A 19,990-nucleotide genomic window follows, 5' to 3' on the forward strand; every position below is an offset into this window, starting at 1 on the left:
AATTATGCTTCCCATGCAGTGTTCACATATTGAATTCTTAACTTTGTTTTTAGGTGACAAGAAGTTTATATTATTTTGTTATAATAGTAGAACGAAAATTTATGTGTTTTTACTAGTGCTGGTTTAGAATATGTTAATACATAAGAAGATTATAGACATAAGAATTATTCTACTGAATAATTAAAACATTGTCTTAAAAGTTGACTGGCAATTCTCTCCCACATTCTGAATTTTCATTTTTCTATTCTTTATTCATGAACAAGTTTTGCATATTATGTAATATATTATAGAGGAAAGAATTAAAAATAGAAAAGTAAAAATCATCCCATATGGTTTTATTTTTTTTCTTTTTTTTAAAAAAGAATACATGCAAGGGTGTTGCAACATATGTAATGCACTTCAAATACTCCTGGTTGTCTGAGTTTTCTGCAACCAGAGCTATATTTTGCATGGTTTATATGACATATAAAAAGGTAATTTCCAAAAGAAATACTACAGGGATGATAGAAACCTTGGGGATCATGTAGCTAGAGCTTAACTACATCACATAAATACCTATAGAAAAATACAGGTTTCAGGACCTATTTCAGAGTACAGGCAGTACTAGGTGGAGAGTTGTTAGATATTGGAAAATTGTGTTATTCTACCACCTCACTTAGTGATTGCAAAGCATCCTCTATGTTTGACATCTACTGATCTAGCACATCAACTGCTTCATTTTGGAGCCACAGAACAAAGAACTAGGTAACTAACTAGTTAGTTTAGGGTTATGTAACTAGGAGATGAGCTCAAAGTCTCCTCTCCATCAGCCACCAGTTCTGTGCTGTTTGCCCAATTCAATTCAAATCATCCAATTCAATGGAAGAGCAAGTATTTATTGGCCATTTTGGGGGGTTTTATTGCTCCAATCTTGAATGATTAATTTTAGGCACATTAATGGAGATATTTTAGATACAGTTTTCTTAAATAAGAATACATTGAAAATTTCAGGAGTACTTGAATCTGTTGGAATTATGTTAATTTTAGATTGCTTGCATAAATCCACTTTCATCATTAAAGTTTCCATAGCTTTTGTTAAAATTTCAAAGAGGATATGCTCCTCTAGAAACATTAAATACTATTGATAAATCCTTATCTCCAACTAATTTGTTTTACAAGACCATGTTAGAAGTAGAGAATTAATGCCAAAAGTTTTGGGATGTGATATTTAAATTTATCCATCTTCCTCAAATATGTAGAATATTGAAGATAATTCAGCATATTGCCACAATTTAATCAATTTTCTTTTCTTTCCTATTTGCACATAAAAGTTATACAAAGTAAAACATATTGAATATTCCTTTTATGATTTTTATTTTCTACTTTTAGCATTTCAGAGAAATGAAGAGTAAGAGAAAAGTCAAGGAAGTAACACATATGCATAATAACATCATTCACTTTGTTTCAGCATGTCTAGTATTTGGAAAGTAATTGCATTCTCTGGTTAGAGAATGAGACTCTGAAGTAAAAAAGAAAGGCTTTTCATCAGATGTCTTTATTCAGCATTATATTTTATATGGATGCATCAGTAGTATACGCTTAGAAAGAATGCAATGAATATATATGCATTTTGCTTTTGTAATAGGAAAAATTTTCTGAGAAACAAACATCATATAAGAATGTATTTTTCTATCTCTAGATGTTAGAAGAGCAATTATGTTCCTGTGAGCAGCTGATGGAGGACATCATCAACATGGAAGTACTTCTTTGTGAGAGAACTGTCAGCTTACCTTTATATTAATAGATATTACCTTTGAACTATATCTGTGGGAAAAGAAAAGCTATTTTAGTAAGTGGTATCTCTATTGTACTTCTCCACCTAAGTCAAAATATTCTTTCAGATGGCTTCTCTAGTTAAATTACTTCTAATAAAAAAGATAAAATTTCACAAAATACTCTTTTTTCTAACCAAACTAACTAAATCTCATTGATATCAAGTGGTTCATATTATGTTATAATTCTGGCTTCTGTATTTATTGTCCTTTTGACTCTGCTGAAGATTCGAGTAGTTAAAGGCATATATAGAAGTATATATTCTGCAATTGTTTAGACATTACATCATGATAATAGTGAGTCTAATAAGAAAAAATGTTACTGACAGAGCAAAAAAGAAATAGAAATCAAATAAGCTGTTAAAACTTTCACAATATAATTTAATACACTATTTTCTCCACTGACAAGTATTTTGGGAATAAAAATCTTTTATAACAAATTTAGTTATAAAATAAACTTGTAACACATTAGAGGCTCTACTAGATACTAGCAGAAATACCTTTTTATCACTAAGCTTCAGGTACGTGAGACTACCTATATGAAAATATTTTATGTTGATGTCCACTATGACTAGGAAAAGTTGAAGAAAATGCGGCTTGACCCAAGGGCAAACCTGTGAATTGCACAGAATTTTTTCTGGCTATATCACTTTTACCACATGACATGTTTTTTTTTTTTTTTATTCAGATAGTTACTCTTTCCCCATTTTCAATCATCCAATACTCTTCTATTATCTAGCTTGTTCTTCCTTCATGCAAACATAATTAGAGCTGATAACAGCTATTTGAACATGTTAACTCACTCATTTTCTTTAGAGTTGGTGTAGTAGCTCAGCCAAGCATTAAACTTCTCTCTAATTGTAGAATAAAATTGTTTTTAATTAAAGTTAATTAAAGTAGGGAGACTTCAAATGACATTATATTTACTGAAATGCAGAATAATTCTGAATGTAACTCTGGTAGCTTTTTGAGGGTCTTCAGTGGTAATAATACGAGAGTGTAGAAACAGAAAAGATAGAATTGGGTCTTTGTGTCCATCTGTAATGATAAAGTTAGACAGGGGGCTAGTCTGGCTTTGCCTGCTGAAAGCTTATTTAACAGAGGGCTTCGAATGTAAGTGAGCATGCCTGGAATACTAAAGCATTTCTAAGGGCTTATTTTTGTGTGACCCCATGTAAAAATAGTTAAATAATGAAACATACAACCATAACATATTGTTAGTTTCTAATGTGACAATGGTAATTCTCAAAAAATAAATCTGCAAGTAAGTTTAAAAAATAAATATATTTCCTTAAAAAGGGTGTGTGCTTTTTACAGAATTATGAGTAAATAGTTACATGGCAGGATACCTTATGTCTAGGAGATATTCGTTTTTAATTGTAACTATTCATTGAAGATACAGGATTTCATAAATTGAGAGACGAAAGGAAAGGAGCTTGACAAACTGGGAAAGAAATTCAGACATGGCAAAGAATAACTTGCTGCAGGCCATGCAACAAATAAAATCTATAGAATTTATTTCGGCTTAAACCTATTTAACTGAATGGAAAACTATACAGACAACCAGGTTGTGAAGGTCCAGAAATTTGGTGAGAATAGTGAGGCAGGTGTAATACTGAAGTGAGCCTTACATTTCCCTTGAGGAATCTTTTAGTTTCTAAATAGCACAAGGCCAAAAGACCAAGAAGACAGCCACAAAGGGATAAAAACCTAAGCTAAGACTTTGGCCTTATCAGGATCTCTAAAGATAAAACTTGTAGTTTAAGAAAGCAGGATGTCAAGAAACCAAATTACAAAGAAAAAGGAAGAAGAATAAGGGAATTCTGGCATCGTTTCATGTTCCTCCTTAAGACATTTGCTAAATTTCATCTGGTATAGGGTTAACAGGATATCAAATGGAATCAAGAGTAGCAGCTAAAGGTATAGGCAGCAAAACGGGGTATTTGGCAGTTTCCCAGGATGGAAGAAGAAAAAATTGGAGAAGGGACTCTAGTTAATATCCCTGACTTCCTATTAGAATAAGAGAAGGTTATACTCTAAAAATATGGGTAATAAGAATTATATCAACTCTTAACAAAAAAGTGAAACTCAGCTCTGGACAAGCACAATCCCACACTGGAGAAGTAGGTCTGCCCCATATTTAAGGTACCTGAGAAAAATATAAAGGAAATCCTCCCTGAAGGAAGAAAATGTGAGACAAAACATCAAATTATATCTGTAATTTTTCATGAGCAATATTCTACATTTGATCAAACTTACTAGGCATGTCAAGAGATAGAATCAAAAAACAGAAAACTAAAACATAATATAAGCAGAACCAAAGGTGAAATAGAGTTGGAGATATCTATCATAGATTTTAAAATAATAAAGAATAAAATGCTTAACAAAATTGTTGGCAAGATGAAAGAATCTCACTATGTAACTGGAATTTATAAATAATAACCCAATGGAAATTACAGAACTGAAAATATTAACATTTAAATTAAGAATGCAATAGATGTGTTTAAACAGCTAAAGAGAGGATTTTTGAACTAAGGAGAGATTATTATAAAATATACAGACTGAAGTTCAAAAAGAAAAGAGAATCTATAATATAGAAAAGAGCATACAAGACACGAGACACAATTTAATATCTATAATTGCATTTGTATAAGAGAAGAGAGAAATGTTAAAGAAGCAATATTTGAAAAGATAATAGGTGAGAAACTTTCAGAGCCAAGAGAAAGACATCAACCCACACAATCCAGAGTATTAACAAACACCAACGAGAATTGGGGCAGGAGGTAGGAAAATCTAAGAGCATTAGAGTAAACCGACCTTTTTTAAATGCATAAAAAAGTTGTAAAAGCAGTCAGATAAATAAAAGACATTATCTTCAAAGGAAAGACACTTCATTAGAAACTATGGAGTGCAGAAAACAATAGAATGACATTTTGTAAATGCTCAAAGAAAATATGCCAACCTGAACTTCTTTATTCAGCAAAAATATCCTTCAAAAAGGGAAATGAAATAAAGATGTTTTCAGACAAACAACTGAGAAAACTCAACAACTGCAAACCTGTGCAAACATACAAATTCAAAGGAGTTCATTAGACAGAAGACTAATAATCTAAGGAGAAGCACAGAAATGAAAGAAGGAAAGAAGAACAACGAAAGAGTTAAATATGTGGGTAAATAAAAATAAAAATAACTTAAGTAGGCCAGGTGCAGTGGCTCACACCTGTAATCCCAGCACTTTGGGAGGCCGAGGCGGGCGGATCACGAGGTCAGGAGATTGAGACCATCCTGGCTAACACAGTGAAACCCTGTCTCTACTAAAAATACAAAAATTAGCAAAATTAGCCAGGGATGGTGGCGGGCGTCCCAGCTACTCGGGAGGCTGAGGCGAGAGAATGGCATGAACCCAGGAGGCGGAGCTTGCAGTGAGTGGAGATCGCGCCACTGCACTCCAGCCTGGGTGACAGAGCAAGACTCCATCTCAAATAATAATAATAATAATAATAATAATAACTTAAGTAATGATGATAATAATCTATTGTGGAATCAATAGATATAAAATTGAAACTGATAAAAATAATAAGGTGAGGCTGTAGTTTTAAATTAAATAAAATCATTTAAAAATCTTTGCCTTGTAAAGAATGTACTACATATTGATAACTAATAAAGATTATAAGTAAAGTCAATGGACTATTTCTCTTTGCCATAACAAGATATATAATAGAAGCAAAAGTGTAATTTGTGAGATGAAATTAAAATTGACATTATTGTACACATTGTCTTTCTATACAATCTACTGATGAATTAGCTATTCTAAATTATGAATGTTCTAGACCAGCACTGTCTAATAGAACTATAATTTGAGCCACAAAAGTAATTTTATTTTTCTAACAACCACATAAGAAGTAAAAATAAACAGACAAAAATAATCTTAATGGTGTATTTTATTTTATCCAGTAAACCTTAAATATTATAATTTTGGCATGTAATAATACACAATATTATTAATGAGATATTTTACACTATTTTGTAAAACTGCCTTCAAAATCTGTATTCATTTTAGACTTACAGCACATTGCAGTTTGCAATAGCCATATTCCAAGTGCCAAACAGTCACATGGGGCTAGTGGCTACCATCTTGGACAGCAATAGTCTATGGCGTGAATAAACTGATGGCATCCATATGAATTTGATCTACTACTCTAATAAGCAGGTTAATGATATATCAGATATTAAACTTTATATTTTATTACTTTAGCAAATAATTTTTCTGTTTAAAATCTAGTTCCCTAGGAATTAATATAATCTCAGTAATTTCCTCCTGAAATACAAAGCCATTTAATGGTGTGGATACTGAAAAGGAAAGGAATCTTTTTCTGGGAAATAATAACATCCAATTTTTCAAATCCAGTCTTATCTTACAAAAACCTCAAAGTCTAAGCCACTGTTACAGTCCTTATTATATATTCAGTGTATAACCCATAGTTCAATATATATTAACTCTTCATATAAGCATGTCAATTTTTAATTCAAAACTGCTTGATAATGCAATTTAACTAAAAAAGTCTACATGCTAAAATAAGATATAATTCTACAACAACTGACTAAAGCATAACATTACAAAAATTTATTTGTATCAAAAAGATAGGTTAATTAAAAAGCAACTCACCTGATTAAGGTGACTATTTTATCTTGTTATTAAAGGCAAATGAAAAACAGACTTTATAAAAATGTAAAGATAATGTACTGGCTATTCTTGACCAGATTAGAACTTATCTCTAGAGGAACACAGATTGTCTTCTATTATAATCTGTTAATTACACCTTGGAACCATAAACACAAGAAGAGCAATACAAATATATTGCTTTGAGGACAGAAAAATATATTCTGTCCAAGGGATTCTGACCAAGGGATTGTGTATGGCAGTTAATTTATGGATTGTAAAAATGTAGTAAACATATAACTCAGGGAGGGCAGGTATACTCACTGATATGGTTTGGCTCTGTGTTCTCAAGCAAATCTCATCTCAAATTGCAATTCCCATGTATCAAGGGAGGGACCTGGTGGGAGGTGATTGGATGATGGGTACAGTTTCCCCTGTGCTGTTCTCATGACAGTGACTAAGTTCTCATGAGATCTGATGGTTTTATAAGTGTTGGCAGTACCTCTTCTCTCTCTCTTTTCTGCCACATTTTGAAGAAGGTACTGGCTTCTCCTTTGACTGCCACCATGATTGTAAGTTTCCTGAGGTCTCCCCAGCCATGCTGAACTGTGAATCAGTTAAACCTCTTTCCTTATAAATTACCCAGTCTTGGGTATTTCTTTATAGCAGCATGAGACTGGGCAGGAAATTGGTACAAGAAGTGGGGTACTGCTATAAAGATAACATGAAAATGTGGAAGCAACTTTGGAACTGGGAAACAGGCAGAGGTTGCAGCAGTTTGGAAGGCTCAGAAGAAGACAGGAAGATGAGGAAAAGTTTCGAACTTCCTAGAGACTTGTTAAATGGTTTTGACCAAAATGCTGATAGTGATGTAGACAATGAAGTTTAGGCTGAGGTGGTCTCAGATGGAGATGAGGAACTTATTGGGAACTGGAGTAAAGATCACTCTTGCTATGCTTTAGCAAAGTGACTGGCAGAATTTTGCTCCTGCCCTGGAAATCTGTGGAACATTGAACTTGAGAGAGATGATCTGAAATTGGAACTTACATTTAAAAGGGACGTGGAGCATAAAAGTTTGAAAAATTTGCAGCCTTACCATGTAGTAGAAAAGAAAAATCTATTTTCTGGGGAGAAATTCAAGCCAGCTACAGAAATTTGCATAAGTAATAAGGAGCCACATGTTAATTGCCAAGAAAACTGGCAAAATGTCTCCAGGGCATGTCAGAGACCTTAGTGGCAGCCCCTCCCATCACAGGCCTGGAGGCCTAGGAGGGAAAAATGGTTCTGTGGGCTGGGACTAGGTCTTCCACTGCTCTGTGCAGCCTCAGGACATGGTGTCCTGTGTCCTAGATGCTTCAGCTTCAGCCTTGGCTAAAAGGGGCAAGGTATGGTTCAAACTGTTGCTTCAGAGGGTGCAAGCTCCAAGATTTGGTGGTTTACATGTAGTGTTGGGCCTGAGGGTGCATACAAGTCAGGAATTGCAGTTTGGGAACCTCTGCCTAGATTTCAGAGGATGTATGGAAATGCCTGGATGTCCAGGCAGAAGTCTTTCACAGGGTCAGAGCCCTTTTAGAGAATCTCTGCTAGAGCAGTGTGGAAGGGAAATGTGGGGTTGGAGCCTCCTCACAGAGTCCCCACTGGTGTATCTCCTAGTGGAGCTGTGAGAAGAAAGCCACCCTTCTCCAGACCCCAGAATAGTAGGTCTACTGACAGCTTGCACTCTGCAGCTGGGAAAGCTGCAGGCACTCAACACCAGCCAGTGAAAGAACTGCCCAAGGTGGTGGGACCCCTCTCCCCATTTCATCAGCATGCCCTGGATGTGAGACATGGAGTCAAAGAAGATTATTTTGGAACTTTAGGATTTAATCTATGCCCTGTTGGCTTTCAGACTTGCATGGGGCCTATAGCCCCTTGGTTTTGGCCAATTTCTCCCATTTGAAATGGGAGCATTTATCCAGTGCCTGTGTCCCCATATTGTATCTTGGAAGTAACTAACTTGGTTTTGATTTTACAAGCTCATAGGTGGAAAGGACTTGCCTCGTCTCAAATGAGACTTTGGACTACGGGCTTTTGAGCTAATGCTGAAGTAAGAGTTTGGAGGACTGTTGGGAAGGCAAGATTTGTTTTGAAATGTAAAAAGGACATAAGATTTGGGAGGGTCCAGGGGCAGAATGATATGGTTTGGCTCTGTGTCCCCACCCAAATCTCATCTCAAATTGTAATCCCCACATGTCAAAGGAGGGACCTGATGGGAGGTAATTGGATCATGGGGGTGGTTTCCCCCATGCTGTTCTCATGATAGTGACTGAGTTCTCATGACATCTGATGATTTTATATGTGTTTGGCAGTTCCTCTTCCCTCTCTCTTTTCTCCCACCTTGTGAGGAAGGTACTTGCTTCACATTTGCCTTCCACCATGATTCTAAGTTTCCTGAGACCTCCCCAGTCATGTGAAACTGAGTCAATTAAACCTCTTTCCTTTATAAATTACCCAGTCTTGTGTATTTCTTTATATCAGTGTGAGAACAAACTGATACACTCACCATTTAGTAGATTATATTTTGCCTCCTTGGTGTTTTTGTTTGGCTTTTTGTTTTAGAGTAGGAGTGATTTCTCTATCAATCAAGAAAGAATTTGGCAGAGTTACATTAAATGTTCTTTTCAGAACAGTATGCCTTAAAAATGGACTGAGCTGTGGATATTAAAAAAAAAGAATAGCATATTTTAATTGTATCACGTATAAACTTTGAAATACTATTTTACATTAATAATGAACTAATTAACATAAACTAACTTACCAACACCATTTATTGATATCTTACATGTTTGGATTCCTAGGGCTAACATATATAAATATAATTTAAACTATACAAAAGTAAAAAATAAAATAAAATATATAAAAGTTACAAGTCATGAACTTAACGCATATTAAATATTCTTCTAAAAGTCATATATATTTGGTAGAGGCAAAAACCTTTGATGAAATCTAAAACTTCTTTTAAAAAAAGCAATATGTACATTTTTGCATGTATTAATATCAAATAATTTTTATTCCCAAAATAAATTTTGCTTCCAATGAAAGCAGATGTTGAATTTCCAGATGTGCCTTCTCTCAGCATTTATCCTTTCAACAAATGTTTGTTAAATGCATATTATCTGCCTATTTTCCTACTATTAACAGGTAGTAACAAGATAAAGTCAATTTCCATTCACCATTCAACATACCAGTGAAAACATCAAGACAGACAAAAATTCAAAGGAACTTTTAAAAGTAAAACAAACTCTGATTTCCATTGCTGTGAAGAATGTCCAACAAATTTCTTGCAAAAAGGAGCTGATTAAAGAATGAAATTAATGGAATAGTCACTCAATCAATATTCATTTGAGTGCTTCCTATGTGATATGTATTAGTCCTAACATAGCTATATCAATGATCCTCTTTTTTTTATCTTCCCCTCCACAAGAACGTCATATAATAGGATAGATGAAAAAGTTAGAAGCTGAGATGCATAGTTAGTAAGTACAAATTGAGAATACTGCATTCTTAGATTTATAGTTTTTCATTGACTGTCTTCATGTAATAGAATGAGAGTTACAGGTTTAAAGTCAGCTTCATGTAGAAAGATAATTCATATATCTCAGTAGAAATTTGGACTCGGACATTTTCAATGTCTGTGGACTTCGAAATGTTACCTCCCCTTTCTGAACTTAGGTTTCCTCACTTTTCAAATGGAGTCAGAGCAATCTACTTTATATAGGTTTAGGGGTTATAATAATTGAGTTAAAGTACGGAAAGCAGTCCTTTATCTTGAAAGGCAATATAGCTTGGTGGTTAAAAACATGAACCGTTCATTGGTTGAAACCCCACTCCTGCCATCTGCTTTCTGTGTGTTCTTAAGCAACTTACTTAATATCTCTGTGCTTTGGTTTTGTAGTGTTGTTGTTTTTCTTGAGACAGGGTCTCACTCTGTTGCCCAGGCTGGAGTGCAGGGGCTCAATCTCAGCTCACTGCAGCCTCAGACCCCGGGCTCAAGCCCGGGATCCTCCCACCTCTGCCACCCAAGTAGCTGGGACTACAGATATGCACCACCGTACCCTGCTAGGTGCTTTGGTCTTTACATTTGGGAAGTGAAGATGCTAAAATAATATGATTTTTTTTTTTTTTTTTTTGAGATGGAGTCTCGCTCTGTCGCCCAGGCTGGAGTGCAGTGGCGTGATCTCGGCTCACTTCAAGCTCTGCCTCCCGGGTTCACGCCATTCTCCTGCCTCAGCCTCCGGAGTAGCTGGGACTACAGGCGCCCACCACCGTGCCCGGCTAATTTTTTGTATTTTTAGTAGAGACGGGGTTTCACCATGGTCTCGATCTCCTGACCTCGTGATCCACCCACCTCGGCCTCCTAAAGTGCTGGGATTACAGGTGTGAGCCACCATGCCGGGCCAATAATATGATATTTTTATGAGGATTAAATTTGTTAATAATGTATAAAGCATATCAAGCATGTCCTATAAAAACCATATGTGTCTATTACTATTATCATCCTCCTTATCATCATCGTCTTGTGTAATGCCTCCCAATGAGAAAATATTTGCATCAAATTAGTTAAAAATAAACTTTCATTATTATAATTAGGGAAGTGGTAAACAGGGCAGTTAGAAGTCGCCCTCAGTCCAGCAGTCTATAAAGACAGTAAAAATTCATTGAAGTAGATTATCTTAGCATATCATTAGGATAAAATTAAAAGGAACAGTATTTCCATGATCAGGATGAGAGCACACAGCCAGGGCAATCCACATATCCTATTGTTGGGAAGTTTTGATTTTGCATAGATGTCTTCTTTTAACAGCATAAACAAACAGAAACAAAATTCCAATGCAAACAATGTAGCCTAAAGGAAAGTAATATTAATTTGAAGATATATTGTAAAAAGTCACCAATACTTATTTATAATATGAACAAAAATAAGTTTCAGAAAAAATATAAAATTGGAACTGAATAAAGTTTGTGGGGTAATCCTTCAATCATTAAAAAGTCTGAAGAGAGCCTTTCGAATAACTATTGAACTAAAGAGAATTATATATATAAGTCCGATTGCTTAGAAAAATAATAAAAAATAAAAAATCAACATTCATAGAATTACCCCCAAGCTTTAGTCATAATCCAAAATATTTCATGATTTATAGAAGAAAAACTGGGAAACTTCCACTTATTCCCTCCTTCTTTTATTTATTCCGTGAGTGAACATCAGGTGCCTACTATATATCAGGCGCTCTACAAAGATCTAATAATAAAATCGTCAGCCGAAAATACATAATCCCAGGTCTCACAAAATCTATTACCAATAATGAGATAATCATAAAATACATATAAAATCAAACATTGATAAGAACTCCCAAGAAGAGGTACATGGAGACAAAATAAGAAGAATGGACCAAGTAAAGGAGATCAGAGGGTTCATTAAGGATGTGACAATTGAAATGAAATCTGAAGTAAAGATAGGACTTAAATCAGGCAACGGTGGGAAATAGGGTCAGGGGAGGCACTCCAGACTCAGAGATCAACACAGGCAAAGATCCTGTAGCATGTTTTAGTAACTGAAAGTAGGCTAATAAGCCCGGAATGGCACGGAGCAAGGTAGGTCTCATGAGGGATGGTGCCATAGACCTAAGTAGGCCATGATAAGGATTTTGGTGATAACAAAAGTAATAAGAGGCCATTAAAGTTTATTACAAAGTTGGTAAGATATTATTGCTTTTTGGAAAATCACTTATTATTATATTTTACATTAATGTTTTTCTTGTATAAATATTAAATATCCTACACGTACTTATTTAACTACTAAAATAATTGTGTACTACTAATTTCAAAGGGAATTATTAATATTTATTTATATATATTTTTAAATAAGAATTACTCATCAAGATATTTTTCAGGTTAGAATTACCTTCTGGAGGCAGGGAAGACACTATAGACCAATGTTCAGAGTGGGAAGTATGGATTAAAAATGAAAATGTGCAGGTTATCTACAAATAGACTACTGAGAGATTATAGAATGAGAGAAAGACCCAGGGTCAAGAATTTATGAACTCTCAAATTCATAGCCAGATATGGGGTAGGAGCCTATAAAAGAAATTAGAATGTCAGAGAGTGGTATGTTAGGAAAGCCAAGAGAAGTGAATGTATCTGTCTGGTTTTAAGATTTCAGTACTACTGAAAAGTGGCGAAGTGGACAGAAATATGCCCATTATATTAAGAGAAATGGATATTAATTAATTTAGTTGAGGTAAATTAAAGTGCATATAATCCAGACTGGAGAATATTGAGAAAGGACGGGAAAAGGAGGGGAGAAGAGAGGAGAGAGAGGAGAGGAGAGGAGAGGAGAGGAGAGGAGAGGAGAGGAGAGGAGAGGAGAGGAGAGGAGGTAGAACAGCAATGAACTTCTTTTTAAGAAGTTTAGTTTCAAAAATAGGAAATAGAGATCTTTTTCATAATTTTATTTTTCTTTTGTTAACAGAAAAGGTTCAAAACTATTTAAAGACAACAGGGATCACCTTGTACTTGAGAAAAAGAGATAAATAACTTATAGTGAAATGTGCCAGAAAATACAGAAGGAAATAAGATCTAAAGTATATTTGGAGGTATCAGAATTAGTGAAAAGGAGTGTCTACTCCAAGAGTTGCAAATGATTATAAGACAAATCCAGATGTATATAAATTATGAATAAAATGTAGTGGAATTTAGAGACTCTCCATCTGATATCTTATTGTTTTTCTCTATTACTGCCATCGAGAATTCTTACTACTCAAATTCCCATAGAAATTACTAATAAAATATGCAATTAGAGAAAATCATGTGTTAATGTTGAAGAACAGAGATAGTGATGGCAGCAGCTGTTCCAGACAGCCTGTGGCTGCCATCAGGTAGGCTGCACCAGGGAGGTGCAGCCAGGACTGCACACTCCGTGGAGCCTGCAGGAGCTGGGGACAAGCGGGAGCTCTACCCCTGCTAAGTTGAGGCAGGAGCTCCCTGGGTGCCACTGCAGCTACCCAAACTGCAGCTGCAGAGCCAGTCCTCCTGCTCCATAGAGCAGGCAGGAGCCCTGCCCCCACCCCACCACCCAGGCACAGCTGCAGCTGTAGCTGCGCAAACCCTGGCTGCAGACTCAGGCATCCCTACACACTTGGGGGCCCAGGAAGGCTCTCATGCCCTCACAGGCTCAGAAGGGCCTGCTCCTGCTGCCTGGCTTCTCCCAGCTCTCCACACCTTCTCCAGTTTTGGAGCAAAGTTGGGTGGAGCCTGGGCACCATGAAGGACAGCTGGAGGCAGACAGATTCCTGGGTGGAATGGGGCAGGTCTCCAGAGAGGCCCCACCTTTTTCAGGCCAGGAATGGCCTGAAGGCTGGGCCAGTCTGCCAGTCCTACAAACCAGAGTGGGAACTTGTGGTGCCTCTTCTGGGCTTGCCCATGGCTGCCCATGGACCAAATGGCATGTACTTCCTCCCTTCTGAGGCCCATAAAAGCCCCAGGCTCAGCCAGAGCTGAGCAGATAACTGGACAACCAACTACATAGTGGAGCAACCCTTATTGTTGATAGCAGGAGACGTCAAGATGACCAACAGCAGAGAGGAGCTACCCACTCTAGGACCGCCTATCTGCTGAGAGCTTCAGAGACCTGCAGAGACATCAGGACTACCAGCTGCAGAGAGGAGCAACCCACTCCAGGGTCTCCTCTCTGCTGAGAGCTGAGAAAACAATGGGATGACCTGCCTGCAGAGAGGAACTTGCCACTCCAGGGTCTTCTCTCTGCTAGGAGCTGAACACTCATCAGAACACCCTGGCAGTGGAAATGAGCTACCCCCTGTGGGTCTCCTGCAAGCTATTCTATTGCTCAATATAACTTCTCTTCATCTTGCTCATCTTCCAATTGTCTGCGTACCTCATTCTTCCTGGTCACAGGGCAAGAACTCAGGACCCACCAAATGGTGGAGTTAAAAGAGCTAGAACACAAACAGGGCTGAAACATGAACTTGCTCACCACCTTGTGGGCAAAGAGAAGGAGAGAAAAGCTGCGACCCTTCAGGGATCCCAGACTTGGGAGCTCCCTGAGCCAGGGCTGTGACTCCCTCTTTGGGGTCCTGCAGTGCCTGGCATCTCCAAGCTTCCAGGTGCCACTGCATGTTCTGGAGCCAGCAGGGGAAGCTGCTTGTGGTGCACCTGGTCCAGCTGCAGCCTCGCAGAGAGCTGACATGCATGTTGGCACTGGAGCTGCCCACCCTGCTACAGCAGCCAGTATGTCTGACTGTGCAGTATCTGGACCCCACACTTGCTCACACACCCTTCGCTGCTCCATGCCTGACTCTTCCTTGGCAGGCATGGGATCCAGGCTAGTAGAGTGAGCTGGGCACAGCCTGCCATGCCGAGTGGGCAGAACCAGCCCAGGGGGCCTGAGCAAAACTCGGGCAAAGGCACCACTGGACAGAGGTTTCAGGTCAGAAAAGCAAGACCTCAAAGATCCTGTGACAATGGGATACTGATCTGCTGAAATTTTCAAAGAATTACTGCTTGACATAACAGGGACAGCAATAGACTGAAGGGAGGGTAAAAGAGTCAGTTCAGGCCTTCTGTTTCCCATCCCCAAATGACTTCCAAGAAAAAATACTGACTTCAGGAAGTTGAAAGTTTGCCATTCTCTAAAAATGAGGAATTCGTGTGGTATCATTGAGAATAATATACTAGAGTCCGACTAGTATTGAGAGGTCCCAGGTTTCAGTCCTGGTGCCACGCTCAGCACAAACTTAAAAGTATGCATAATCAACTTTGTTTCAGACATAGGAATCAGACCCAAAGGAGACACTAGGATGTCTGAATTTGGGCACTAGAGAAGTAGAAGAGAGGTGGAGGTATCAGGCTTTATGTAGAGCAGAGGAAAGAAAGTTATTCCCTGCAGCCGTTCTCCCTATACTCTTCCCCAAAGGCTCCTAGATCTGAAGGAGACTAAAACTCAAGATCGTTCTTAGAAAGATTTATAAAACTGAGATAGTACCACATATTATAAAACAATATAAATATATAATATTTAAAACAACATGGCTTAAGCTTAAAAACAGGTGGTAAATTTAATGAAAAAGAAGCTTGCCAGGCTTAAAATAGGCATTTAGTGTATAAGCTGGCATTTCAATCAACAGAAAAGGGATTCAAAAGTTGCCAGTACTGGAATAATCAGTTTTGTATTCGTAAAAATAAATATATAGCATATCTTCATGTTATGTGCCCATGCAAAGTTAAATGTTTAAATGTTAAAAAAAAATCTGGAATATTAGAATAACTAAAAGAAAATACAAATGAATATCATGCCTAGAATTTTGTTTTAGGAATATATCCTGACTATGTACAAAGAAGTATCTGAGATGATATTTATGTTGTTGTTTTATATAATAAGAAAGCCAGTAAAGTCTTTCAAACTGTCTAGAAAGAATTCCTGACAATGTTTTAGAAATTATTCCTAACATAGAAAAAATAGAATGCTGCAACAAACATTATATAAAGCTGGTGTATTTGGTTCTAAAACATGCCTACTGTTTACTATCAAAAATATGCCTACTACAGCACTTCAAGTCTTATTACACAGCTACAGTTATCAAGACAGTATGTTACTGGTGAAAAAAAGAAACAAACAGATTGATAGAACAAAAAATCTAGACACAGATCTTATAACCTTCACAAAAAATAGCTCAAAAGAGATCACAGACCTCAGTGTAAAATGCAAAACCAGAAAACTCCTAGGAGTTTTCTGAAAATCTAGATAACTTTGTATTTGGCAATGACATTGATACAGGAGTGGGGCAGGGAAGTGCTGGGAAGAGAATGGCAGGGCCTATGGTTAGGGTTCCACCCCCAGCCCTGTGCCCACAGATCTAGGTAAAGACAAGCATTCGTTTTTGTGCCCAAATGTTGCATTTCCCGAGACCACCCTGGCCCACCATGCCTCCAACCTGTGCCTATAAAAACCCCGAGACCCTAGTGGGAGGAGACATAAGTGGCTGGATGTCAAGAGGAACACACCAGTGGAAGAACACACCAGCAGACACCAGCAGATGTTGGCAGGCCATCGACCAATGGAACAACATGGAGTTTTGCCAGGGTGGTCAGAGGAGAGCCCAGCTGCAGAGTGGCCTGCCTCCAGGGGAAAACCACCTTCTCACTACATCCCCTTCTGGCTCTCCCATCTTCTGAGAACTACTTCCACGCAATAAAACCTTATGTTCGTTCTCCAAGCTCACATGTGATATAATTCTCTTCCCGGGATACAGAAAGCCCTCTGTCCTTGCAATGAGGCAGAGGGTCTAATTGAGCTTATAAACACAAGCCACTTATGGATGGCTAAACTGAAAGAGCACACTCTAACACATGTCCACTGAGGCTTCAGGCGCTTTAAGCATTCACCCCTAGACACTGCCATGCAGTTGGAGCCCCACAACCTGTCCATCTACATTCTCCTCCCAGAGGTTTGAGCAGTGGGGTACTGAAGAAGTGAGCCACTCCCGCTGTTGCACACCCTGCAAGGGGAACAAGGGAATGTTTCCCATGTCAACATTTTACATACAACAATATCAAAGGCATGGTCCATGAAAAAACAAACTGTATTTCACTAAAATTAAAAATTTTTGTTCTGCAAAAGACACTGTCAAGAAAATAAGACTAGCTACAGACTCCAAGAAAACATTTGTAAAAGACATATTTGATTATATTAGTCTGTTCTCACATTGCTATAAAGAACTACCCGAAACTGGGTAATTTATAAAGAGCTTTAATTGGCACAGAGTTCCACAGCTGTACAGGAAGCATGGCTGGGAGGCCTCAGGAAACTTACAATCATGGCGGAAAGCAAATGGGAAGCAAGCACATTTTCACATGGCCAGCAGGAAGGGGAGAGAGAGAGCAAGCCAAGGGGGAAAGTGCCACGCACTTTTGAAAAACCAGATCTTGGAAGAATTCACTCGCTATCATGAGAACAGCAAGGCAGAAACCTCTCCCCGTGATCCAGTTACCTCCCACCAAGCACCAAGCACCAAGCCCCTTCTCCAATGCAGAAGATCATAATTCATCACGAGATTTGGGTAGGAACACAGAGCCAAACCATATTACTGACAAAGGAATGTTATACAAAATATACAAAGAAGTCTTAAAACTCAACAATAAGAAAATAAAAGATGGGGCTGGGGGCAGTGGCTCACGCCTGTAATCCCAGCACTTTGGGAGGCTGAGGCGAGTGGATCACGACGTCAGGAGATCAAGACCATCCTGGCTAACATGGTGAAACCCCGTCTCTACTAAAAAATACAAAAAAATAGCCAGGTGTGGTGGCAGGCGCCTGTAGTCCCAGCTACTCAGGAGGCTGAGGCAGGAGAATGGCGTGAACCCAGGAGTTGGAGCTTGCAGTGAGCCGAGATGGCGCCACCGCACTCCAGCCTGGGTGACAGAGTGCTCCATCTCAAAAAAAAAAAAAAGAAAGTTAAAAAAAAAAAAAAGATGGGTAAAGTACCTGAATAGATAGATACCTTGCCAAAGAAAATTATATAATGGCAAATAGGCATATTAAAAGATTTCCACATCATATGTCATTAGGGAATTGCAAATGAAAACAAAAGTGAGATGCCACTACCTACTGATCAGAATGATCAAAAAGCAAAACATCGACAATACCAAATAGTGGTGAGGATGTAAAGCAAAAGTACTCTTGTTCCTTGCTGGTGGGAATACAAAATGACAGAGCCACTTTGGAAAGTATTTTGGCAGTATTTTAACGAAACTAAACATATTCTTCCCATATGACCCAGTGATCATACTCTTTGTTATTTAACCAGATGAAATGAACACTTACGTCTACTCAAAAACCTGCACATGAATGCTTACAGGTATCTTGTTCATAATTGCCAAAACTTAAAAATAATTAGGAGGCCATTAGGCTGAGGCAACTGCAGTGCCTATGTAATCAAACCAAACCCAACTCAGTGTAAACAGTGAAACAAGACTGAAGCTTAACTAGGCATAGGCCACCAATTAACATTTAACTAGGAACATTCCCCTTTAGCCAAGCAAATATTTTCATTGTCATGCTTCCATGAACACCTTATATAAGTTTTCACCTCACACCCCCTAGGTGGAGTTCTGAACCACTTCTGGTGTGGTGCTGCCCAATTCCCAAATCGCTGTTTGCTCAAAACAAACAAACAACAAACAACAACAAAAAAACTCTAACATTTTAATGTGCCTAAGTTTGTCTTTTAACAGTTTGCAACAAAAAATAAAGGGTTAAAATCACCATTGCTGCAAATAATACGTGGAAGTAGAATGATAAGTATATGAAGAGACAGCTTGGGTTTGGAAAAGACTAAAAATCTGGAACTTAAGTATGAAATTTTAAACTGCAGAGCATTTGAGGAATGGGGTGATATTAAAAGAAACCTAGAGAAAATTTTAATAGCTTAAATAACCATGATGAAGAGGTGCCAGTGATGAAAGAACTAAACTTTAACACTCATTGCACTGTTAGGTGAAAAAAATAAAGTGACATGGATGACAGCACATAATCAGAGGTTCATAACTATGCAAAAGCATTTTCCAATTAACAACTTACTTTCTCTTAAATCATGTGCAAGTGGGAGAAGTAAAAAGACTAGCGTTCTTACTAGAGAGATGAAAACAGTTATTTTGTATTCAAAGCATTTTTCACCTGAAAATAGGAATGAATACGAGATGGGTCCTAAGTGTATTTAATCTGCATTGAAACCATGTTCAAATTGTACCTTTCAGAATACAAAAGTATCTGAAAGTACTTGTCTGCAGCAAAGAGTCGCTTAATGTCCACTTAGAATTTTTATATTCTGTGTTCTATGGATGTAAAATTGGTTTAAAATTAATATGAACTAAAGAACAATTCATTTGTCATTTCATTGAAATTACGAAGAATGAGTTTGAAATATGAATTATAATTGAGGTAAAATCAATACAATGTTAAAAAGCTATGTTTTCTTTCTCAAACTCATAATGAAATGAAAGGCAAAATGAATATATTCTAATTTTCCATGGTTTATAATTCTCACTGAAATTATATATAGTATATATTCATTATGTGAAGAAAAACACATTGCTTAAAACATTTCAGTCACAAGAGATTATTAAAGTGATTTAATTCATATGTTTGATTGAATAGTAACTAAATATATTTTTCCCCTGGAGTGATGAATGCCTTTTCAAAGCACAATGGAAATTTTTTAAAAAGTCATTACATTGTTCCCTGTCAAAGAAGGATGACAGGATAATGACCTGCTAACTTTTGTAGTTCTGATTAGACACACACATGTTAGGACAGAAAATCAACAAATACTGAAACTAATCATACCAAAAAGCTTCAAAAAGGTTGATGTCCCTGAAAGACAAAGACAGACTGAGGAAGTGTTCTAGATTAAAGGATATTAAAGGAAAATAATAACTAAATTCAATGGATGATTCTGGGTGTAGA

At 37.3% G+C, this 19,990-nt stretch overlaps 1 protein-coding gene and 1 long non-coding RNA gene across 2 annotated transcripts in view; one reads left to right on the forward strand and one right to left on the reverse strand.

Annotated features, from left to right (window-relative positions):
• The window catches only part of STPG2 (sperm tail PG-rich repeat containing 2), a 931,943-nt gene that overhangs the window by 264,890 nt on the left and 647,063 nt on the right, over positions 1-19,990 (reverse strand). The window lies entirely within an intron of this gene.
• The window catches only part of LOC105738231, a 51,961-nt gene that overhangs the window by 675 nt on the left and 31,296 nt on the right, over positions 1-19,990 (forward strand). The window contains exon 2 of the long non-coding RNA XR_001113990.2: positions 1,679-1,828. This is a non-coding gene — a long non-coding RNA (uncharacterized LOC105738231). The remainder of the gene's footprint in view (positions 1-1,678; positions 1,829-19,990) is intronic.

The sequence above is a fragment of the Nomascus leucogenys genome, chromosome 9 (genome assembly GCF_006542625.1).
Source record: "Nomascus leucogenys isolate Asia chromosome 9, Asia_NLE_v1, whole genome shotgun sequence".
Taxonomy (NCBI): Eukaryota; Metazoa; Chordata; class Mammalia; order Primates; family Hylobatidae; genus Nomascus; species Nomascus leucogenys.